At 42.6% G+C, this 25,981-nt stretch overlaps 1 protein-coding gene across 3 annotated transcripts in view; it reads right to left on the bottom strand.

The window, feature by feature from the left end:
• Positions 1 to 25,489, bottom strand: part of LOC133478123 (synaptic vesicle glycoprotein 2B-like) — an 87,177-nt gene extending 61,688 nt beyond the window's left edge. The window contains exon 1 of one of the 3 annotated variants that reach the window (XM_061773754.1): positions 23,267 to 25,489. The gene's annotated coding sequence lies outside the window, so the exon portion shown is untranslated. Of the gene's footprint in view, positions 1 to 5,671; positions 5,934 to 23,266 lie in introns of those variants that run through there. The other 2 variants (XM_061773753.1, XM_061773755.1) reach the window with 2 other exon arrangements.
• Between the last annotated feature and the right edge of the window lie 492 nt (positions 25,490 to 25,981).

Raw genomic sequence — 25,981 nt, forward strand, 5'->3', positions numbered from 1 at the left:
AACAACCATTCGCACTCACATTCACACCTACGGGCAATTTAGAGTCTTCAATTAACCTACCATGCATGTTTTTGGGATGTGGGAGGAAACCTGAGTGCCCAGACAAAAACCCACGCAGGCACGGGGAGAACATGCAAACTCCACACAGGCGGGGCCAGGGATTGAACCCAGGTCCTCAGAACTGTGAGGCAGACGCTCTAACCAGACGTCCACCGTGTTGCGCTCCCGACAATATTTTTGGTAATTTGTGGTGAATACTGCAAATGCTTGTTTATTGTTGCAAATCACCTAAACTATTCACTGTGCACACTATATGGCCACTGCCAGTTAACAATAAAGGAATATAGAGATTGTTTAGTAAGACATATAAGTTGTCAATCGTCTAGGAAGACTGATTTCAGAGGTGACTGAGGCTGTTTTGCACTACAGCACAAGTGTCAAACTCAAGGGCGGGGGACCAAATCTGGCCCACCAAGTCATTTCATTTGGCCCGCGAACGCAAATCATCTGTGTCAACTTCCATGATTCTTGCTCATGTTTTCATAAAATAATAATAATAAATAGTATCGTTGAGACATTGCAAGCATTTTCTGTTTACAGTAACTTGAACAAACTCTTATCCTTGACTTCTGATTTCAAAACTAGGTAGCCATCAATTTGTTGTGTGTATGTAATAATATTATGAGGTGACTAAACATTTGTATGGTTTCACAGTCAACGGCCCTTTGAGGGAAACCGTGACTACAATGTGGCCCGTGACAAAAATGAGTTTGACACACCTGCCCTACAGTCTGTTGTAATTCGCCTCAAAGATGATTGACGGGGGGTTGATGTGGGAGCTTTGTTTGAGTCAGTCAAGGTCTTTTCACACCAAACCTATCGAACCATGGCTTTTAAGAGGCATGGTTAAACTTCGTGAACTGGGGTGCAGTCATGCTGGAAATGAAAAAAAAGGGCCTTCTTCAAGCGATTCCCACAAGGTTGAAAGCCTACAACTGTCTAATGTCTTTGAAAGAAAAATAAAGATTCAAGGGAAGCTAATATTTGAATAAACGAAATCTGGGTCGCAGGATGGAGCAAGGAGGGACTGCCTCACATCTGGGTTTGAACACCGGCTCTGACCTGTCTGTGTGGCATTTGCATGTTCTCTCCATTGGGTTTAACTACAAGAGGTTTTGACATCTCACTGACAGAATTGCACAAAAGGGTAACTAGACCCCTCCCCCACATTTATTTCCTTCCACCCTCACTAGTTATAAATGTTGCAGGTGCTGCTTGTGCCTTCTTGTATATTAAATGAACATTCGGTCCCCTCCCAGGCGTGTTGTTCAAGGCATCTCATAGAAGCACTTATTCCTTTCGTTACAAAGACGTAATACCACAGTATGTGTCTCAGATCACAGTTCGATCGCTTAATAACTGAAGAATAACGTAAAAATAGAAAATAGTGTCAATTCGTGCTTTACCAACAGTAATACCAAGAGATTTTAAGCTTTCAGATGAGACTCACATACACAAAAAAAGCACATTCTTTTTTTAAGTTTAGCAAATTCAAGAGGAAAGCACAAAATACTCCCACTTGCTTTAAAGCCACCTGTTATGCTGTCACAACAACTTTCGAAAAACGGTAAGACCCAACAAATGAGCCCAAGAGAAACGTTGGCTAAAAGTTAAGGCTTAGCCTGAGCACAGCAGACTATTGTTCTAATGATTTCCATTTCATTTGGATATGACAGATAAACAATATAACATGCAGCATTCATTAGATTTTTCACAATCCAAAATAAGATCATTCTCACGAAAATCTTACATATGTATGACTTATTAAGGGCCTACGAGTGGTTAGCACATCTGCCTCACAGTTCTGAGGACCGGCGTTCAAATCCCGGACCCGGCTGTGTGGAGTTTGCATTTTCTCCCCGTCCGTGTGTGGGTTTTCTCCGGGTACTCCGGTTTCCTCCCACATCCCCAAAATATGCATGCTAGGTTAATTGAAGGCTCTCTGCCCGTAGGTGTGACTGTGACTGATTGTTTGTTTATATATGCCCCTCGACTGGCTGGCGACCAGTTCAGGGTGTACCCCGCCTCTCGCCCGATGAAAGCTGGGTTGGCTCCAGCACGCCCGCGACCCTAGTGAGGATAGGCGGTACGGAAAATGGATGGATGGGTTGATTTAAAAAATATATTTTTTGCCATGTACCTCCAGAGATGATTTTTGACCTAATTATTTTTAAACTATCACAGAAGTGAACACAGCAAACACACACTAATAGTGTTATTGGAATGTACTGTACAAAGGACAGCTTTCCTGGGTACCTCGAAGCCTGCAGATTGACATTATCATGGAATTCAAAATAATGACCATCTTATCAATCATACATTCTATAGTTATAGTATTTCAAAGTTAAACAAAAATCGGATTTGTCAGGCATGTTTTGCTACAGCAGCTCTGTATGAAAACTGTTTTTGTTTTTCACCCAAACTGTGTCACTGTCAGCGGGAGCACATATTTATTGACTTCAGAGAGTAGCTGTTTCAAGTTTATCAGTCCTCCAATGAGTTCCACATGTGACAGCAGGCAAAGCACCAATTGCAAACAATCTTGAAATCGCTCGCTCACAGCCAGGACCAAACACTTTCAATGAAGCTCTAACATCATTCATATGTATCAGACTAGGTTTAAATCCTGGATATATGGCGAGCATAATAATCACGCTCAGAGCTCTGCAATGAGGCTTTTTAAATCTGAACTTATTCAAATGTGATTGACTTGTGAATGACATTATTTGGGTGAGAAAATATCCAAAATACACGTGCGACTCCTTTTATCTGTGATGTTAATTGAGATACGGATATCGTCGGATTCGGACTTCCACAAACATCACTTAATTTAGGATGGCAATATGACAGGAACATGGCAAGGAGCTGCCACGCTTCACTTCTTGGTTGTAAAGCGTGGGGAAATAAGAGAAGTTTGGCTTTGGAAATATTCAAAATATATCTCCTTCCACTTGGATCAGAGTATATTTTTTACATTGGTACATTCGTGGATAGTAATTCAATAAAGTGATTTCAATGGACAACAGAAATCAATGTTGAGTGGAATAAATACTGCATTTTCTATCAGTATGTTCAGGTCCTGAAGATTTCCTCCTGGACGTAATTAACATCCACCATGGCTGCTCTCTTAAAATAATCTTTATTTCTTTCTATTTTTAATTTTACTACAATGGATGAAGTAAATTTAACTCAGTAATCTCATCAGAATTTATTTGACTGGACTTATCATGGTGGGGATGAATGAAAGCACGCTATAAATACCGCACTGTCTCAAACTCGGCGGCATGGTGGACGACTGTTAGCAAGACACCCAAAGTCAGCTGGGATAAGCTCAGCACACCCGCATCCCATAGTGAACAGTACTGAGAATCGATGGATGGATGTTTCAAACTCATCAAGGAACAACACAGTTAAAAAGAACTTCATTGAATTGGACCACTTGGACTCATTAAGAAAGGCGTGTATGTCCCAAAACATGGGCTGCGGCTGTGCTTTTACTGAGCAGCCTGTGTGAGACTGAGCTGCACACCAGCGGGATGAGCTAGATTGAGGAGGCTGCTGTTTATGTAATACACCTTCACTGCATGAAGCTCAAAGCCTTTCTAGATATGTACCATACCGCAAGCTTGAAACACAGTCACTTCCTCGCAAATAGTTTGTTTTCAATGGAAAAACTTGTTCTCAAGGAGCTTTCAGTCTTGAAAATTGCAAGTGACGTGATCAGCGAGATAAACAGTGCTGCTTAGGGGTGTGATGGATGTGAAGAGAGGAAGCTGAAGAGTCGGCCGAGTCATTTAGACACGATTAATAATGCATCGTGTTCCTATCTACAGCAGGAAGACTCTTTCCCTTTTTCCCTCTCTCTCTCACTCGCTCACACACACACTTTAGGTACAGTGCAGTCTACTGAATCAAATTGGAGCTGAAGTAATCTGCTCTACGTTATAGTAGCATCACCAGATGGTTTTAAAGGACAATGGAACTGTCTTTAGTTACTCTGAGCAGCTTTCAGTGGCCAAATATGACACAAATTATAGTCATGTTTAGAGCTAATTCACTGTTGGTCTACTGTCCACACCCATGCCGTACCTCAGCAGGACTGGAGCTAAAGCCTTCAGCTGCTCTCACCTCTGTGTATCACTGGATAATCACATAAAGGAAAAAGATCCATGTGATTTCTCCCTATCGACAACAAAAAGAAACGAGTGGCATTAAAACATATCCATCCATCCATTTTATATCACGCTTGCCCTCATTAGGGACTCGGGTGAGCTGGACTTTATCCAAAGCCGAGGTGAGATGCACTCTGGACTCGTCGCCAGTCAGTCACAGGGCCCAAATAGAGAAGCAACCATTCACACCTGGACAATTTAATCTTCAATGAAGCGACCACTTGTGTTTTTGAATGTAGGAGGACCGCCAGAGTACCTGGACGAAACTCAGGTAAATACATGAAGAACATCCAAACTCCACATGCAAACAATCCGAAACAGGAACCTCTCGACTGAGGTAGACGAGCTAACCACTGAGGCCAAGTGCAGCCGAAAAAAGTTAGAATTTAAATCATAATAAATAATGACATAATGAGTTGGGAGGGAATTAAAGTAGCCAAATGAAATAAATTCTTAGTGTAATAATTTTCTGGGGTTGAATTTTTAAAATTTACAAATACAGTGGACCCCCACATATTCGCGGTTTGACACCCACAAGTTCACATATTCGCAGATTTGTTAAAAAAAAAAAAAAATATTTTTTTTTTTTTCAATTTTGCTACAGAACTAACCCCCCCAAATGCCTGTGGGCAGTATATCCCTGCTTATTTAAAAAAAATAATAATAATTGGGGGGCCAAAATAACGGTAAAATAGCAAATAAAATAGCAGATAAAATAGCAGGCCGGTTCCTATGCTCTGCGAATAGCAGCGGTCCACTGTTTTTAAATGAGTGTCTTAAAAAAAATTACTTAAATTCCATCTTGATCTTCTTGAGAGTTTTGAGAGGGACTTAAAATAGTTTTGTTATCTTGTCTCAAGAAAAAGGTTTCAACGATTACAGCCTTTCATTAAAATGCAAAACTTCAAACAGTTTGTACAGTCGCGGTTCATTACAAGTTCACCTTTTGACGTGAAAGTCCAGTGAAGCTAGGTGAACAATAACAATGTTCCCATTGAACACATGGCCTTGTTATTATATGTAGCATGTTGTAAAATAAGGACTTCAATATGAGATGCTTATATAACACTGGCAAGCAATCTTTGTGCTTTCTGCCAGTTATTAATACATTCGAGTTATTGTTTGTCATACTTCAACACCATATGAAATAGCTTAAATGATGTTTGACTTGTCCAAAAAAATTGTATACGGTGATCCACAGAATATATGTGCAATGCTTTGATGCATTAAATAAAATAGAAGTATATTGCATGCGTTGTTATGCAAACAAGATTGAAAAAGATTTCAGCCATTGAACAAAAAGAAAAAAAACAAAACAACCTTTAAATATTTGTTTTGCATTTTACAGCCATTACATATACCTTTGGACCCAAATGGTTCAATAAAAACAAGTCTCCTCATTCATTTCAAAAGAAACACATTACAAATAGTTGCCTTACCACAATGGAGTCAAACTGAAGTTTGCGAGTGCTCAGTGGTGTCCCAGTATCGCAACAAATCAATCTCAGAGTTCAATAATCACCCTAAAATCTGAATCTGGAGCTTGAATAGAGAAAGCATCATTTTGACTACACAGGCAGCATGCAGACAGAGCTGAGGGATTAGAAAAGCAAAGGATAGATCTAGCCTCTCTTTCTCTATTTGTCTGTCGGTCTCTCTCTCTTTGCAGCACTCCACTCTGCCGCGTCCTTCCTATCTGAAGCACAGTGGTACAGTCCGCCTCTGTCGTGTACTATGTGCGAGACCATTCCATTAGTCTTGCTGCAGGGGGAGTCCAGGAGTGATGTGAGGAGGGAGGGTATGTAAGAGGGAGGTGATGGTTTGAGAGAAGCAGATGGGTGGCTTGTGGGAGGGGGATGGATGGAAGCAGGGAGGGATGAATAGAGGAGGAGGTGGAGTAAGCGAGTGGGGCTGCCCAGTGACAGATGTGTTGACTTAGTGTGAGATGCTTTCTGCACATTGATGGGAAAGTCCTGCAGATTTGAACAGATATAAGACCATTTCTCCTCTGTGTCTATTGATAGAAAATTGCTTACATCCTTTTTTTGTATTTGTTTTACAACATATGAGAATGACACTCAGTAAGCACAGACCTCCAAACAAGGCCTGACAATACTGCTGTGCTGTATCATAACCACCTCACACATTAGGTAACCAGCAGAAGCACCGTTTATGGTCTAAAGAAGAACGACGTGCCATTGATCTACTCTATGGGAAGTTGATTTCGCTCAACATGGTAATGGTAACACAATAGGATAATAATTCAGTGATAGTTGATCCTGTCTCTTAAAAAAAAAACACTAACATTAATGAAAATAATCTATTGATTAATTAGGCATTCATCATTTTCCATCAACTTTCTTATAGTTGAATGACAATTTAGTCAAATGTCCCTCTTGATAGTAACAGCCACAGGTTCTCTTGGCAGTCCTAAGTGAAACATTGCTCTCCAGTGTTGTCATAAAGATAGAGTTAAAAGGTATGATATTTTGGAATCGATGGGCCTCATTTACCACAAAGGGGCTAATTTTACGACACAAATAAAAGCATTGGCATTCTGGCTGTACAAATAGCCTTTGAAAAAGTGCCTCTTTTGGAGACAACACAGATATCGATTTGAAAATCTTTAAAAAAAAAATTAAAAAAAGATGACATGCGCATGCATCTTAAACGTTTTGGGTAGGCATACACAAATACAGTATGTCACAATGGCAACAATAAGGTCAGTGCTGTTGTTGCATTCGTGCTTCTAATGCTTCTCCAGCAAAGTGTGCATGTGTGTGAAAGGGTGCGGAATCTTCACCACAGAGAGTATGAACAGGAAAAACTATTGTGTGCTAATTAGAAGTATGTTCACGGCAGTATGAAATACACACACACAAACACACACACTCACATCCAGATATGACGTGACTGCTGTGTACTTTGCCTTTGGGAGGCATCCATCCATCCATCCATTTTCTGTACCGCTTATCCTCACTCGGGGTCGGGGGCGTGCTGGAGCCTATCCCAGCTATCTTCGGGCGAGAGGCGTGGTACACCCTGAACCGGTCGCCAGCCAATCGCAGGGCACACATAAACAAACAACCATTCGCACTCACATTCACACCTACGGGCAATTTAGAGTCTTCAATCAACCTACCACTCATGTTTTTGGGATGTGGGAGGAAATCAGAGTGCCCGGAGAAAACCCACGCAGGCACGGGGAGAACATGCAAACTCCACACAGGCGGGGTTTGAACCCCAATCCTCAGAACTATGCTAACCAGTCATCCACCGTGCTGCCCCTTTGGGAGGCAAAAGTGTTTTACATAATAGCAAAAAATATACACCATTGTGTGTTCATAATGAGACTTTTTCTATTAAAATGCTGCAATTTTTTTTCATTTTGTTCCTGTACACTACACCCAACTAAATATAGTAATTGTTTGATAGTTTTTTAATAAAAAATAAACGTGAGGTTGATGCTGTTTTTTTTTTTTTTTTTAAATTTTGGTTTTTGTTTTATGGATAAATATTATTTCATTTGGCATTAAAAAAAAGTATATTATCAGTATACTGTATAGATATACCTCACCGCATAAAACATATGGGCGAACCTTTATCAGAATGTAAGGCATGTGTCCAGTGTGCCTCAAATGAAGTTGACAGAAAATATATATTACACAAAGATGTGCCTGTCTAACGGAAGTAGCTGAAATGATTATGGAGTGTGTATGATGAAAGAACAGTCCTTGTGTTTGTATGTTACACTCTGCAGTAAGGACCAGGATAATTATTGATCAAAATTAAGTCAGACTATTTACTTTCTGCATCCCCCAAGGGCCAAACAGACCAAAATGAGCTACGCTTTCATCCCCATGGAGTTGTTGGTTAGGTGGTGTTACAGTTGTAGTTAGAGCTCTTTCAAACTGCTGCTATTCTCTCATTAAATTCTTATTTGCACTGTGGCAAATATAGGGCACATTGAATTGATACTGCTTTGAAGGTGAGTCTGAGTATTTCACATAACTTCCATCCATCCATCCATTTTCTGAGCCGCTTCTCCTCACTAGGGTCGCGGGCGTGCTGGAGCCTATCCCAGCTGTCATCGGGCAGGAGGCGGGGTACAACCTGAACTGGTTGCCAGCCAATCGCAGGGCACATAGGAACAAAACAACCATTCGCACTCACAGTCATGCCTACGGGCAATTTAGAGTCTCCAATTCATGCATGTTTTTGGGATGTGGGAGGAAACCGGAGTACCCGGAGAAAACCCACGCAGGCACGGGGAGAACATGCAAACTCCACACAGGCGGGGCCGGGGATTGAACCCGGGTCCTCAGAACTGTGAGGCTGACGCTCTAACCAGTCGGCCACCGTGCCGCTAACTTCCAGTGTATATTCATATTTTGTTCTCACATTCTTCTCTGAAGATCCCTTGTTGAGGCTGTTACCTTTTTTTAAATAAATTTTGCAGGACACAAAAAGCGAAAACGAAAAGTAAAGCACGCTATGTATATCCATTTGGCAGTTTGAATTATTGAACTATTTCTGTATGTCCAACAATCCATCTACACAAACCATTCTTATTTTATTTCATTTTTGGGTTAAACACCATCAAATAAAGCAGACAGTATGTCCCTTGGTCACCCTTGAAACAATAAATTTAATATTTGTGAAATCAAACAGAGCGCAATCACCTCCTATTCTGTCCCAATAACACGATTGCTTTGACATGCTTTGGATTCACTCCATCATTTGAAGCAGGAAGCAGTTTATGCAGCCAAGCACACACATGCAGAACAGGGGATGGATCCTTAATATCAGTGGTACACTGGCAGAGCAGTACAAAGCTGGTGGTAAGGATTAAATCAGTGTCATCAGTCTGCTTGTCAACCGAACAGTCAGTCTGTGTGAAGATGACATACAAATGAAAATGAAAACCCCAATTTCATTTTCTGTTAATCTCTAAAAGCATTCGGTCTGTAGTTGTTAAGGCCAGATAGCAATGGTAAAATTATACCATCAGTGTACTCAAAACTCTTTTACAATAATACTTGTACCTTATTCACCCAATGGGCGGCTGTGGATCAGTTGGTAGAGTGGGTCGTGCAGTGACCAAAAGGTCGCCGGTTTGAATCCCGGTTGTGACTGTCAGCATGTCGAAGTGTCCTTGTCCTTATCTTCCCAAGACACTGAACCCTAATTTGGTCCCAGTGGAGAGCCTATCCTGGCAGCAGGCACCCATTGGTGTATTAATGTGTACGCGACCGGTAAATGTGAGGCTTTGTTAAGCGCTTTGAGCAGTGTGATGGTTTTGATAAAGGGCTTTATACTGTTAGTGGAGTCCATTTATCCTTTACCCAATGATGTTCGCAAGCAGCCATGGAAGAAAAGTAAATACCTCATTCAAACATTGATGAAGCAGTAGCAAATGGGGGGTGAGTGTTTTACTCAAGGATTTATCCATTGGACAGTGAGAAGCCGGGACACAAATCTGAGCGCTTGAAGTAACTCTAGTAGCCTGATCAAGTTTACCCTACAATCTTTCCTTGCTGGAAAACAGTCAATTGTACTGTTACCAGAGCTATTCAAGCAAAGGTTGGGTTGGTGGTGGTGCAAAAGCAGAATATTATTATTTTTTTTATATACAGTATATAGCAATTCAAACCAAACATCCCAAGAATATTGTTGAAACTGAAACAGTTTCAAAAAGAGGAATGGTGCAAAATTCTTGACCATTGTAGCTCTTATCTGCAACTATAGGAAACGTTTGGTTGAGGTTATTGCTGCCAAAGCAAGCTCCACCAGTGATCAAATCCAAAGGCTCACGTTTTTTTCCCCATACTGCTCTGTGACGTTTACATGTTGTTTTGAGGAAAAACAGAGAAACATATACAGTGCCACCAAACTTAATTTGTTACGAAACTGTTCGCGAACCTCATCAATTTTGTCCCTAACGGACGACCTATTGCACCTTCCACTCACTGACATGGGCCATAGTCCTTGTTTTCTTTTTACTTATCTTTCTCTATGGTACTTTCTTTTCCCTTCTTTATGCCCCCCCCCAGACACACACACACACTTACCGAATGATCACTCCCCCCTCCCTTCCCCCACCGTACACATATGTATGTATTTGCATGCTACTTGTGCTTGTATCTATAAGTCGTGATATATTCCCTTCTCTTCCGTTTCCATGTTTTGGCTATGCTGAACTCATATACAACACATTCAATACATAATACCTTCTATCACAACTTCATATGACCAGCTACACAGTAAGAAAGTACCCATTAGATTTATAATATTTATGAGAGTTATCTATCTTTCCCACACATGTATAAATGATACACTCACAGAGATTGTCCCACATTTACTTATAACAGGGGTGTCAAACTCTTTTTTGTCACTGGCCACATCGTAGTTATGTCTTCCCTCGGAGGGCCGCTACGACTGTGAACCCATATAAATGAAAGATTACCACATATATTCTAATTACATACAGTATACACAACACATTGATGAATAACCAGTTTTGAAATCAGAAGCCTATAAAAACATGTTTTTCAACTATTATATTTCTTTTCAAAGGGGGATTGGTAACAAAACAATGCTTGGAAATATCTGAATGGTATTACACCAGAACACAATGAGCAATTTTGATTTGCTTTTGCGGGCCACATAAAATGATGTGGCGGGCCGGATCTGGCCCCCAGGCCACCAGTTTGACACCTGTGATTTATAACAATTGTACACTTATCATTAATATCACAAGTATAACTTTTGTTTCATGGAATGTAAATGGCATTCTTTCACAGGCAACAAATTTAGATTATGGATTACATCACAAAATTAAAAACATCTCTTCATCATACTGGAAAAGCCATTTGTCAAAATCTGAAGAAAATTACCTTTCAGATTAAAATCTCAGTCAGACCTTTGCAGATAGCTTTAACAGCAGACAACGAGGATTCTCAATATTAATTCATAATAGACTACTTTATATGCAATAATTGACCCAGATGGTCAATACATAATTGTTCACTCAGTATATTTAACAAATCACACACATTAATGTGTACGCCCCTAATATTGATGATCCAGCTTTTATTCACACACTTTTTTCACATCTGACCAATTTGTCAGCTAATTCAACAATTATTATAGGTGGCGACTGTAATATAGCCCTTAACCATAGACCGCTCAAATTAAAAAAATTCAAAACAATCACAGTCTTCCCAAATATTAGATGAACATATGCACAATTTCGGACTTGCCGACATAGGGAGAATAAAAAAGGGAATACACTTTCTTTTCTGCAGTACACCGCTCCTTCTCTAGAATTGACTACTTTCTTACAAATAACTCAGTTGCCCAAAATAGACAACACCCAACACCCAAACAAAGAAAAAAAACCCTAATTACAACCATACAAGATTCAAATAGCAAATTTACTCAATCACTACAGGATATTAATGATATATTCTACAACTATTACAGTAGCTTATATTCATCCCACAATAAACCGAATAAAACCGACATTGAAACCTTTTTCAATAACCTAAACATCCCTCAATTAACTTCAGAAAGTAAAGAGTTTTTAGACACCGCATTAACCCTCGCAGAGTTACATAAGGCCTTAAATGACACGCCAACAGGTAGAGCTTCAGGCAATGATGGGTTTTCCACAGAGTTCTATAAACATTTTGGGTCTATATAACCACTATTTTTCAGAATGGTGATAGGGATAAAAGCTAAAGGTCTAATGAGAAGCCATATGAATACAGCCACAATAAAACTACTAATGAAAACAGGGAAAGACCCCACTCGTTCAGCATATTACCGACCGCTGTCACGAATTAATACGGACATCAAAATAATTTTTAAGGCTTTAGCCAACAGACTAGATAAAATTATCCCGTCAATAATACATTGTGACCAAACAGGTTTTATTAAATGACGGAGCTCCACCAACAATGACAGGCGACCAATAAACTTAATAAGTATATTCTCAGCGTAATACTAATAAACTATTGTCTTATCACTCGATGCAGAAAAAGCTTTTGAAAATTTCATTCTAAAAATAAGAAAAATAGAATCAGCGTAGCTGCCCTTCAGAAAGAGTCTCAGATGCCACAATTGTTTTAAGAATCCGATTATTGCAGCCACTTTAACAGCTTGGTGGAAAAGTCCAGAAACCACGCAATCACAGTCAGCACCATATCATTCCTCGCCAATCTGGCACAATCCCGATTTTGAGATTAACAAAATACCCCTTTTACTTCAGCACATGGGAACAAAGTGGAATTGACCGAATACATAACTTATTCAAAAATAATGCATTCAGGTCACGTGAAACCTTATTCCAAGAATTTCAAGTTAGAGGTGGTAACTTCCTTCAATACTATAAAGTAAGAACAACAATCCGAAAAAGATTCTCAACAGACGTGAATACTGTAGAACTACCTGTTTTTGTTCAGATAATAGTAGAACTACTCTCACAAAACAAAGAACTCCTTTCAAAAGTATACAAATTAATCTCAAGTGCTAATTCAATACATTTACCGATGAGGTAAAAGATGATGCAAATGAAAAAGACCTCTCAGTGTCTACTGACAATGATTACTGGGCACAAATCTGTAGAAATATATTCACAATGACAAAAGCAGTAATTTACAGCTAATCCAGTTCAAAGTAATGCATAGATCACATTACGCAATGTAGTATGCATAAAATGGGCTATTCAAAATCAAACAGTGGGTACGCAAAGTATTCAGAGCCCCTTAAATTTTTCACTCTTTGTTATATTGGAGCCACTTTCTAAAATCCTTTAAGTTAATTTCTTTTTTTACTCAGTGTACACACAGCACCCCATATTGACAGAAAAACAAGGAATGGTTGAAATTTTTGCAGATTTATTAAAAGAGAAAACTGAAATATAACACAGCCACAAGTATTCAGACCCTTTGCTGTGTGTGATATTTAACTCGGGTGGTGTCAATTTCTTCTGATCATTCTTGAGATGGTTCAACACCGTCATTGGAGTCCAGCTGTGTTTGAATGTACTGATGTCATGAACAGAACAGAGGATAGGACCCAAACATGCACGACTCAAAAACAAATGGACAGTTTCAAAAAAGAGAGGTTTAATATATGGGCAGAGGTCGGTACACAGGCAGGCAATCCAAAAAAGGCAACAGTATCCAAAAACATGAGGCAAAAAGGCGAGGTCAATAAACGGCACAGGGTCTAGTCTTACTGTGAGTCTTTGACGAGGAAACAAGGAATGCTGGAACACGACGACAAGGTACAACGAACTGGCGATGAGAAAGAATGAGACACAAGGTTAAATGCAAGGTGTAATTAGGCTGAACGAGGCACAGGTGGTGAAGATGCTCTCAGGAGCAGGTGTGTATGAAACAGGGGGAAGACAAAAACCGGAACACACACCCATGACAGTACCCCCCCCCCCCCCCCCCCCCTTAACAGCTGGCCCCGGAGCCCCTGGATGCGCAATGTGGAAGTACCGAATGAGTGAGTCGTCCACGGTAAATGCAGACGGTAAATGAACGTTCCTCAGGCCCGTAGCCCTCCCAGTCCACCAGATATTGAAACCCCCTCACCCTCCGACGAGACGACAACAGCCGCCTCACAGTGAAGACAGGGCCCCCATCCACGAAACGGGGGGGAGGGGGGGCCTGGAAGGTGGGACCAGAGGGGACACCCGGGCTGGCTTGAGCAGGCTGACATGAAAAGCAGGGTGGACCCGCATCGACCTTGGGAACCTAAGCTTCACGGTGACAGGGTTGATGATCTTAGTGATGGGGAAGGGCCCAACGAACCTGGGAGCGAGCTTCCGGGACTCTACCCGGAGTGGAATATGCTTGGTGGAGAGCCAAACTCGCTGACCCACTTTGTAGCTCGGGGCCGGTGTCCTCCGACAGTCAGCAGCAGTTTTGTAGGACCGTCCCTGGTGCAGCAGCATCTGGCGAGCTCGCTCCCAGGTCCTCCTGCAGCGTCTCACCAAGGTCAATGCCGCTGGAACTGTGGACTCTGGGGCTATGGCAGGAAATAGAGATGGTTGGTAACCATGCACAACGTGAAAAGGCGATAGACCAGTGGAAGCAGAGGGGAGGGAATTGTGAGAGAATTCGACCCAAACCAGTTTCTGAGACCAGGATCGTCGCTCCTGTGAAGCAAGACATCGGAGCCCCGTCTCCAGGTCCTGATTCAGCCTCTTGGTTTGGCCGTTGGTTTCAGGGTGAAACCCAGATGAATTGGTGACATCCCTTCTAACATTGGGCCACCAAAAGTGCTGTTCGACCACAGATTGAGTCTTGGCAATGCCTGGGTGACATACAGTCCGGTTAGTGTGGACCCCGGTAATCGATACAGGGTCACAGAGTCTTGTCGTTCTTGTCTACAAAGAAAAATCCGACTCCCGCAGGGGATGAAGATGGCCAAATAATCCCGGCTGCCAGTGATTCATCCACATACTCCTTCATAGCCTTGTGTTCTCTCTAAAGAGAGAATAACCTCCCTCGTGGGGGTGTGGTTCCAGGCAGCAAGTCAACAGCACAGTCATAAGGTCTGTGGGGTGGAAGGGATTTGGCCTTGGACTTGGAAAAAACAGATTTAATGTCCTGGTAACAGGAGGGCACTTGAGATAAGTCAAGATCCCCAGATGGGGTCTGTGGATTGTCATTTGAAACATAGCCCTGAACATCACATGGAGGCTTGAAACAGTTCTGGGCGCAATTGCTGCCCCATGACATAACCTGCCCAGAGGACCAGTCAATGTGGGGGTTATTTAATTTCAACCATGGGTTCCCTAAAAAAAGGTCATGATTCAAGGCGTCGAAAACATGAAAACTAATGCGTTCCGAGTGAGAATCAGGAAATGTCAATGTGAGTGTTTGGGTGCGGTGAGTGATCTTGCCCATTAAACTGCCATCTGCAGCATAGGTGTTGCAGTGGCGTTTTATTTGAAAGGTTCTAAGGTGCATACGTCTAACGAGGAGGGAGTTGAGTAAGTTTGCGTCAGAACCAGAGTCAATAAATATGAATTTCTTGATCAGGGGAACATAGTGTCACTTTAGGAAGAACCCGGGCAGGGTCTTCCTTAATGAAATTCAGACTCACCTCTCCCGTGCCTTTGCTAAAGGCACCGGCAACCTTGACTGCCCGCAGTAGAAGCACCGCCTTTCCTCAGCCGGCGTTGACGTTCCTCAGGGGAGAGACGGAACCTGCCCAGTTGCATGGGTTCATCCGTGGTGACGCTAGCCAGTGGGTTGAGACCGGAAACAGGGGATCTGCCTTGGTTTGGCTGGTCACCGAGGCTCGGCCTCCAAGTGCGCGGTGACGCAGCCCTCCGCCGAACTACGTCCGACTCGCGATCAAAAAGCCTCTTGTCGATCTTTACGGCGAGAGCGATGAGAGTGTCCAAGTTGGTCGGCAGGTCTAGTGGGACCAAATGATCCTCTACGGCGGGGTATAGTCCTTGACAAAATGCATCGAGTAGCGCCCTATTATTCCACTAACTCTCAGCTGCTAGAATGCAAAACTCAATCGCAAAATCTGACACCCTGCGCTTGCCTTGTTCTAAGGTGACAAGGGCGCGAGCTGCCTCACGATCTGGTGTGGAAAACAGAAAAAAATTGCTCCATAGTCTTTACGAAAAAAGCCCACGAATAACACGCGGCGGAATTGCGGCTCCATTCAGCAGTAGCCCACGCCTCCGCACGACCAGTCAGGTGGGAAATGACGAAAGCGATTTTTGCACGCTCGGTGGGGAAAGCAGCTGCCTGCAACTCAATGTGGAGTTCGCACTGAGTGATGAACGGCTTAATAGTCCCAGAATCTCCAGAGAACCTCTCAGTTCGAGAGAGCTGTGGGCAGACAGCACCGGAGGTGGCAGGTGGCTGCATGGTGACTGCTTCACCTGGAAACGTTAGTACAGTGGCGGCATCGGGTGCTGCGCCAGCTGGATCCTTCTTCTGAAGCATATTCCTTAGAACTTCAAACTGTGAGGCCACTTGTCTCATCATATTGTCCTGATGCTGTGACAGTCCCTCTAGATGAAGGTGGAGGGCAGCAAGCTTTTCAGCCTGCTTCGAGAGGCGTTGACCCTGCGCTTGAAGGGCTTTGCGCGCCGGGTCGGAGTCTGCTAGGTCCATGTTATGGCCAGTTCGTTCTGTCATGAACGGAACAGAGGATAGGACCCAAAAATGCACGACTCCAAAACAAATGGAGAGTTTAAAAAAAGAGAGGCTTAATATACAGGCAGAGATCGGTACACAGGCAGACAATCCAAAAAAGGCAACAGTATCCAAAAACATGAGGCAAAAAGGCGAGGTCGATAATCGGAACAGGGTCAAGTCTTACTGTGAGTCTTTGATGTGGAACAAGGAATGCTGGAACACGACGACAAGGTACAACGAACTGGCGATGAGAAAGAATGAGACACGAGGTTAAATACAAGGTGTAATTAGGCTGAACGAGGCACAGGTGGTGAAGATGCTCTCAGGAGCAGGTGTGTATGAAACAGGGGGAAGACGAAAACCGGAACACACACCCATGACAACTGATTGGACTTGATTAGGAAAGCCACACACCTGTCTATGTAATACCTTACGCCTCACAGTGCATGTCAGACCAAATGAGAATCATGAGGTCAAATGAACTGCCTGAAGAGCTCAGAGACAGAATTGTGGCAAGGCCTATATCTGACCAAGGTTACAGAAATAATTCTGCTGCACTTAAGGTTCGTAAGAGCACAGTGGCCTCCATAATTCTGAAATGGAAGACGTTTGGGACGACCAGAACCCTTCCTAGAGCTGGCCGTCCGGCCAAACTGCGCAATCGGGGAAGACGAGCCTTGGTGAGAGAGGGAAAGAAGAACTGAAGGATCACTGTGGCTGTGCTCCAGAGATGCAGTCGGCAGATGGGAGAAAGTTCTTAGAAAGTCAACCATCACTGCAGCCCTCCACCAATCGGGGATTTATGGCAGAGTGAGCCGACAGAAGCCTCTCCTCAGTGCAAGACACATGAAAGCCCGCATGGAGTTTGCTAAAAAAAATACACCTGAAGGACTCCAAGATGGTGAGGAGTAAGATTCTCGGGTCTGATGAGATGAAAAGAGATTAAATGAAAATGTTGATGAAAAGGGTTTTGGGCCTTGAATTCTAAGTGGTATGTGTGTAGAAAACCAGGCACTGCTCATCACCTGTCCAATACAGTCCCAACAGTGAAGTATGGTGGTGGCAGCATCATGCTGTGGGTGTGTTTTTCAGCTGCAGGGACAAGGAGACTGGTTGCAATCGAAGGAAAGATGAATGCGGCCAAGTACAGGAATATCCTGGATGAAAACCTTTTCCAGAGTGCTCAGGACCTCAGACTGGGCCGAAGGTTCACCTTCCAACAAGGCAATGACCCTAAGCACACCGCTAAAGTAAGAGAGTGGCTTCAGAACAACTCTGTGACTGTTCTTGAATGGCCCAGCCAGAGCCATGACTTAACCCCAATTGAGCATCTCTGGAGAGACCTGAAAATGGCTGTCCACCAACGTTCATCATCCAACCTGACAGAACTGGACAGGATATGCAAGGAGGAATGGCAGATGATCCCCAAATCCAGGTGTGTTGCCTCATTCCCAAAAAGACTGATGGCTGTATTAGCTCAAAAGGGTGCTTCTACTAAATACTGAGCGAAGGATCAGAATACTTATGGCTGTGTGATATTTCAGTTCAAAAAAGCTGGGTCAGGTGGCAAAAAAGACTGAGAAAGCTGAGGAATGCTCATCAAACATCCCACAGGTGAAAAGGCTAATTGGGAACAGGTGGGTGCCATGATTGGGTATAAAAGGAGCTTCCCTGAATTGCTCAGTCATTCACAAGCAAAGATGGGGCGAGGTTCACCTCTTTGTGAACAAGTCTAAATAGTAGAAAATAGTCAAACAGTTTAAGGACAATGTTCCTCAATGTAAAATTGCAAGGAATTTAGGAATTTCATCATCTACGGTCCATAATATCATCAAAAGGTTCAGAGAATCTGGAGAAATCACTGCATGTAAGCGGCAAGGCCGAAAACCAACATTGAATGCCCGTGACCGTCGATCCCTCAGGCGCCACTGCATCAAAAGCCGACATCAATGTGTAAAGGATATCACCACATGGGAAAAGGAACACTTCAGAAAACCAATGTCAGTAAATACAGTTCGGCGCTACATCCGTAAGTGCAACTTGAAACTCTACTATGCAAAGCAAAAGCCATTTAGCAACAACACCCAGAAACGCCACCGGCTTCTCTGGGCCCAAGCTCATCTAAGATGGACTGTTGCAAAGTGGAAAAGTGTTCTGTGTTCCAACGAGCCCACATTTCAAATAGTTTTTGGAAATTGTGGACATCGTGTCCGGGCCAAAGATGCAAAGTTCAAAAGCCAGCATCTGTGATGGTATGGGGGCTGTGTTAGTGCCAATGGCATGGGTAACTTACACATCTGTGAAGGCACCATTTATGCTGAAAGGTACATACAGGTTTTGGAGAAACATATGCTGCCATCCAAGCAAGGTCTTTTTCATGGACGCCCCTGCTTATTTCAGCAAGACAATGCCAAACCTCATTCTGCAAGTGTTACAACAGCGTGGCTTCGTCGTAAAAGAGTGCGGATCCTAGACTGGCCTGCATGCAGTCCAGACCTGTCTCCCATTGAAAATGTGTGGCGCATTATGAAGTGTAAAATACGACAACAGAGATCCCGTACTGTTGAACAGCTGAAGCTGTACATCAAGCAAGAATGGGAAAGAATTCCACTTACAAAGCTTCAACAATTAGTGTCCTCAGTTCCCAAACGTTTATTGAATGTTGTTAAAAGAAAAGGTGATGTAACACAGTGGTAAACATGACCCTGTCCCATCTTTTTTGGAACGTGTTGCAGCCATAAAATTCTAAGTTAATGATTATTTGCTAAAAACAATGTTCATTTGTTTGAACATTAAATATCTTCTCTTTGTAGTGTATTCAATTAAATATAGGTTGAAGATGATTTGCGAATCATTGTATTCTAACACAACTTCATTGGAATTAGGTTTGTAGTACTTCACAAATTTGGCTTTGGAGACTCATTTATACATTGGATAGCAACATTATACAACTCGCCGAAAGCAACAGTCACCACAAATAGGATTACTTCACAAAGTTTTACTTTACAAAAAAGGAACCAGACAAGGATGTCCACTCTCACCAATGCTATTTGCAATATTCATCAAACCTGTTGCTGCCGCTATACGTCAGAATGCTAATATTTAAGGTATCTGCTCGCTCGTGACAGAACACAAACTAAATCTCTATGCTGATGATATTCTTCTTTATTTATAGGAACCCAAGTCTTCTCTTCAGGCTGCCTTCAATCTCATTTATAGGAACCCAAGTCTTCTCTTCAGGCTGTCTTCAATCTCATTAAAAAATTTTCACAAATATCAGATTACTCTATCAACTGGACAAAATCAACAATACTACCAATAACGGCAAACTCATGGACAAATCCCAGATTACCCCATTCCTATAGGAAATATTAAGTATTTAGGTATTAATATTTCACCAAAACGTACAGAGCTAACCAATCTAAACGACACACCACTTCAGGAAAAACTCTCAGCTGACTTAAGACGCTGGAATAACTTGCCAAAATCACTACTGGGAAGAATAGCCACAATAAAAATGAAAACCTTACCTCAAATGAATTATTTCTTCTCAATGATTCCATTTAAACCCACATTTAAATGGTTTCAAACATTAGATTCTACTGTACTAAATTTTCAGAGAGAGGCCAAAATGCTCCCAACTTTAAACACCATTATTTAGCTAACCAATTACAATACCTCACAAAATGGTTGCACCACAATGAGGAGTATCATTCTTGGCTAGAATTGGAACAAATAGACTGCAACAACATCATGCTCCCAAAACTCCTATTTATTTCCACAAGTATTAAATGCCATAAATGCTTCAAGAACCCAATAATCGCATCCACCTTAATGGCTTGGTGGAAAAGTTTAGAATCGACAGGATCTTAATTAGCTCCCAGTATGCTCGCCCCAATCTGGCATGATCCAGATTTCGAAATTAATAATATGCCCCTTCATTTTAGCACATGGGAACAACATGGAATTGTAAACAATAATGTTTTTAGGACACGTGAGAAATGTTCCAAGAATTCCAAATAACAGGCGGAAACTTTCTTCAATACAATACCAACACTCCAGAGTACCCTCGGACTGCCGGAGTTTGTCAAGCAAATAGTGAAGCTTCTTCCGCAAAGTAAAAGAAATCTCTCAAAAGTTTATAAACTAATTTCAGGCACTAAATCAATGCACTTACCAATCACTAAATGGGAAGAAGACCTTTCCATGTCCACTACTGGATACAGATATGTAACAATACGTTTAGAATGACATAAAACACAAATTTACAGCTTATACAATATAAAGTACTCCATCGAACACACTTTACTCAGTACACTAAAATGCGCTTCTCTCCATCGAATATATGCACGCAATGCACCAAAAATACCCCAGTCACCTATTTTCATGCTATATGGGTATGCACACCAGTTCAATGCTTTTGGTCTTCGGTTACCCAGAAACTCTTATATTTTGAATTTCAGGATTCCACTTTCCGAGGTCGGGTCGCGGGGGCAGTATCTTTAGCAGGGACGCCCAGACTTCCCTCTCCCCAGCCACTTCATCCAGCTCTTCCGGTGGGATCCCGAAGCGTTCCCAGGCCAGCTGAGAGACGTAGATAGGCGGTAGAAAATGGATGGATGGATGATTCCATTTTCCCCAAGATTGTACATACTTGGTGACTTAAGCATAATCGACCTCGCTAATAAATATTCACAATCATTATTCGTCGCGTTAGCTACCGCTAAGAAAACAATTCTATTAAATTGGAAAAACAAGCTATTAACATCAATCAATAACTAAATCTCATCATAGAATATATTGCGTTAGAAAAAATATCATCAGAACGATAAAATATATTACATATATACCTAGATAGCTGGTCACACTTCCTCAATATGCTAAATGTAGACTCTTGCCAGCTGGCGTCCGCCTGAGTCCCACACTCTGGCTACTGGTGGGGGCGGTGGGGCCCCCTGTCACTACACAGGCCTGCTTCCTCCTCTTCTCTCCATTCCTTGCATCCCGCTGCGGTCACCTCTTCCTCTTCTTGTGGGAGCTGTGGAGTTTTCGTGCCTGCCTGGTTCAGGGGGGGGGTCCACCTCCCACACTCGGGGGCGGGAGTGGGTACTGGCTGGAGTGTGGGGGAGAATCTGGGGTCGGTGCTGCTGGGCTGCGCGGGGCGGCCCTCTTCGTCTGTGGTTGACCTGCAGGAGTCATGCTTCTTAATCACTCACTTAGCGCACGCTCCCACCACTCACTGTATATATTTTTCTCACTATGCACATCTGGGCACACATACATATCCAGGGGTTCTTGTGGGACTGGTATGGGGTCGGAAGGGTGCGGGTGTCGGACGGGGTTTCAGCACGTCAGTGCTGTTTCCCAGTCCGGGCACCCTGCACCCCCACCCTGCCTGCCCCCCTGGATTTTAATGCATCACACACACTCATCCCCGTGTGTCTTTTAATGCACCACATACACCCATCTCTGGGGGACGGTGGGTCTTGGGTGGGAGGGATTTGCCTGTTAGGCAGCAGTAGCTGGCAGCACTGCACCCCCCCCCCCTGCTCCCACCTCTCAATTGATTGGGTGGGGTCCTTAGCTTCCACGGTGCAGGCACAGCAATTACGGGACACTTCTGTCAGTCATTGTGCATGCGAAACGGTGTCAATTCACTTGCATGTGTCCACAGGCAGACAACCCTGGGACTTTTTCGCTGGGTGTGGGGCCACTCACTTATTGCAACAAATAACTAATGAATATGCGAATTGTTTGGGTATCCCCTCACTCACACTCACCTCCTATAGACTTTTATAATTTACATACTCTTTCCCACCACACTTCAGTTGTACAGCCGGGTTCACGACCCTTGTCCTGCATACTTCTTCTTCTGTCCTTCCCTCACAGGGTGTAGCACAACTGCCCCACACAACACTCATATCTTATGTTTCATTGTTCTATATGTATAATGATTTACTTTTCTCATTTTGTTTACAATTAGTGCTTTGTCTTTTGTCTTCTTTTCTCACCCCACTCGAGAAACATTGTTCTGTTCGACTGATCGTCTTTGATTCTGTATAAATATCCATTATAATACCAAGAAACCACAGCAGCAGCTTAGAAACTACACTGTGACACAGTAAAACTGTTCTGGCATAAAAGGGATACAGATCCTCCATTCTGCTTGACCTAACAGCCGAACGGGACCAAAAACAGTTAAAACCCGCTCCAATATGATTGGCTGCCTGCTGCAACATACAGTAATTGATTGCTTATTTCCTAATTGTCTTGTCCTATCTTGTACTGTCCTTCCCTCACTTTTTTTCACACAAGGCCAGGTAGCTTTGAATATTTTTTGCTTTAAAAAAAAAAATCACCAAGGTATTTGCTTTTGTCACTAGCCAGAGCCTCGTTTTTCTGCAAACATACCCTCTATTTTTTTCCCTTTTTTATAGGTAAGAAACACGATGTGAGTCACCTGTTTTACATTCACTGTCTTGAACAAATGCCTTAACCACACTCAGATTTTTGCTTTTAGCTGAAAATCTGCATATTCAGCTTGCGGTGTCCTTAATTGTTGGCCAGTGTCCACCAGTGGTAACGAAGGTTCCAGACAGCCAAGCTACCGTATTTTCACGACCATAGGGCGCACGTTATTAAAAGGCGCACTCTCAGTTATGGGGTCTATTTCTCTATTTAACACATACATAAGGCACACCGGATTATTGGGCGCAGGCATCATAAAACATATGCTATCTTAAAACATACGGTAGCATGCATGCACGCTAAAACAATGTTTTTAAAAAGGCAGTGGGAGCAAAACTGAGTTCGATTGTACTTTATTGAAGAATTTAACAATGTACTCACGTTATATTTTGATCAATCCTCACCCACAAATCCATCAAAGTCCTCATCTTCTGTATCCGAAATGAACAGTTGGGCAGGTTCTCAATCAAACACGGCAGGTTCCCTCTCGTCATTGTTCGAGTCAGTCTCGTTGCCGTGCGGCTCCTCAGAAATGATGCCGGCTTTTACGAAAGCTCGAAAAAACAGTGCAAGCAGACACGTTAGCCCAAGCATCCACAAACCATTCACAAATTGTGGCGTAACTTGCCCGGTGCTGCCTCCTAGTCTTAGTAAAGCTGTGTTCGCCATCTGTCATCCATCGCTTCCACGCCGCTCGCAACTTCACTTTGAATGCCTTGTTTACACGGATGTCCAGCGGTTGGAGTTCCTTAGTCAATCCTCCCGGAATGATGACAAGCTTTCTCACTTGCTGCACATGGCAGAGTTATTGCACTCAGTCGAATGGTGTCTGTAGAGACGCTTCTCCCGGCTGTTCTTTGCTCATTAATCCATTGCTCGAGTTTGTCTTCCAACTCGGGCCACCTCGCCTTGTTTCCGCATTTTGTTTTGTCTTTTTTTTCCACGGAAACTCAGCTTCGTCTTCTTGACTTGGCGAAGCTCGTTTTCCTGCTTCCTCCACTTGCGAACCATGGATTTGTTGATCTTGAATTCTCTCACGGCTGCTCGATTCCCATGTTCCTTCACGTAACTAATAGCTTGCAGTTTAAACTGTGCTTCGTAAGCGTGTCTCTTCGTAGGTGCCACTTTTGGGGGTCCTTAGTCCAACTCGGGCCACCTCGCCTTGTTTCCGCGTTTTGTTTTTCTTTTTTTCCATGGAACCTAGCTTCATCTTCTTGACTTGGTGAAGCTCGTTTTCCTGCTTCCTCCTCTTGCGAACCATGGATTTGTTGATCTTGAATTCTCTCGCGGCTGCTCGATTCCCACGTTCCTCCGCGTAACTGATAGATTGCAGTTTAAACTGTGCTTCGTAAGCGTGTCTCTTCATAGGTGCCATTTTCGGGGGTCCTTAGCCAAACCGATATTGTTTTGCACAATGCACACCCGGGGCGCTATATACCTACTGGGGACGTGGCTTTAGCGTCCTCCTTAACACACCCTTCCCCCTTTACGTCCACATGCTGTCCTCAGCCACGTCCGCTTTTCCTCTGTATAAGCAGCATGTCGGCAGAAAATGCTCCCAGTCGGTCAAGCGGTCAAAAAAAAGTCAAGCGGAGCGCTCATCACACAACAACATTTATAGATGTTGGAACTCGTTGCATACACAAGGCATTAGAAGGCACCCCGACCATTTTGGAGTATATTTAAGACTTTTAAGTGTGCCTTAGGGTCGTGAAAATACGGTACTTCTCTAATTGAGCACTATGGACCTCATAGGACCTGTTCGCTGACATCCCAAAAAGCGGCTGCTAAATTGCATGTTCACTCTAACAGATTGCATGCTGTGTTAGTTGTGTGTGATATACTAAGATTGTTTCACAATTGGCAACAGGTATAAAAGTAGGGGAGACTGCCCTATTATTTTATGCTTTATGTAGCTCTGATTGGTTTTTACCATGGAAAATTTGGGGGAGCAGAGCAAGCAAAGCAAACTTGGGGTCTCAAGTATTGAATTGGAAGTGTTAATGGAAGCGGCAAACTAAACCTGGTTATTTCACCACAATGTTTGTTATGACCAATTTTGAATCACACACAGCTTGCACATTCAAAGAATGTGTGTGCTTACGACTACGGTATATAAACTTCCTGTTTGAGGGGGCAACACGTTTTACGTGAGAACAGTCACTTTGCCATGGACTATCTAACCATGACTCAAGGTCCTCCCATGATCAATCAATCCCCGCTTAAGACCTAAATGATGAGAGAAACTGAGTGCATGGTAGATAATTAAAAGTGGCACCATGAATACCTGCACAGTCATTGTTGTCTAAATGATTAATATGCTAAGAACCGCACAAGTGCAAATGTGGCAGTGATTTATAGCTAGTACATCAAAGTCAGTGCTAATCAGCTAATGAATGAAGTGAATGAGTGAAATTCTTGCTTTGACTGAATGTATCAACATCATGTTCACTGTGTTGTTACGGTTTTCCTTTACCACCAGTATTGTGGATCACACAGTACATTGATTCAAAATCACACAATTTAGTAAAGAAAGAAGTTCTCATCTGCAAAAGACGATTTGACCAGGATGCAGAAGCAGTGCTTTTCTGAGATTGATGTCTAGTACTGCAGTGACGCAGTTATGGATTGGATGAGAGTGCCCTGCCAAATGACAACACTTTCCTATACTACTATCAAGGTTGACAAAAAAATAATAATAATAATAAATAAATAAATAAATAAAAATTTCAATTAATATGTTCATTTCGCCTTCAACTAAAAGAATGCCAAATTTCTCTTAACTCATTAAATGGCACCATACTGTACATGAATGTGTTTACATAGCAAACTTTCTTAGAACTAAAATGGTGTTTCCTTTTCAACACAATTTAGACTAATTGAAAAAAAATAATGAATTCTTCAAGAAGTGACCATGGAGTTGAAGTGGAGAAATTAGTTATCAAGTTGTGAAAAAGTGAGTTGCCCTCTATCCCAGCCCAATAACAGGTGTATCCATTGATATGTCATGTTCAGATGGCTTTTTTAATACATATTCATAAAGATTCTGAACCCTGGGGTAAGAGTAAACAGTAACCCCCACCCCCAAAATATGTC

Source organism: Phyllopteryx taeniolatus, chromosome 5 (genome assembly GCF_024500385.1).
Source record: "Phyllopteryx taeniolatus isolate TA_2022b chromosome 5, UOR_Ptae_1.2, whole genome shotgun sequence".
Taxonomy (NCBI): domain Eukaryota; kingdom Metazoa; phylum Chordata; class Actinopteri; order Syngnathiformes; family Syngnathidae; genus Phyllopteryx; species Phyllopteryx taeniolatus.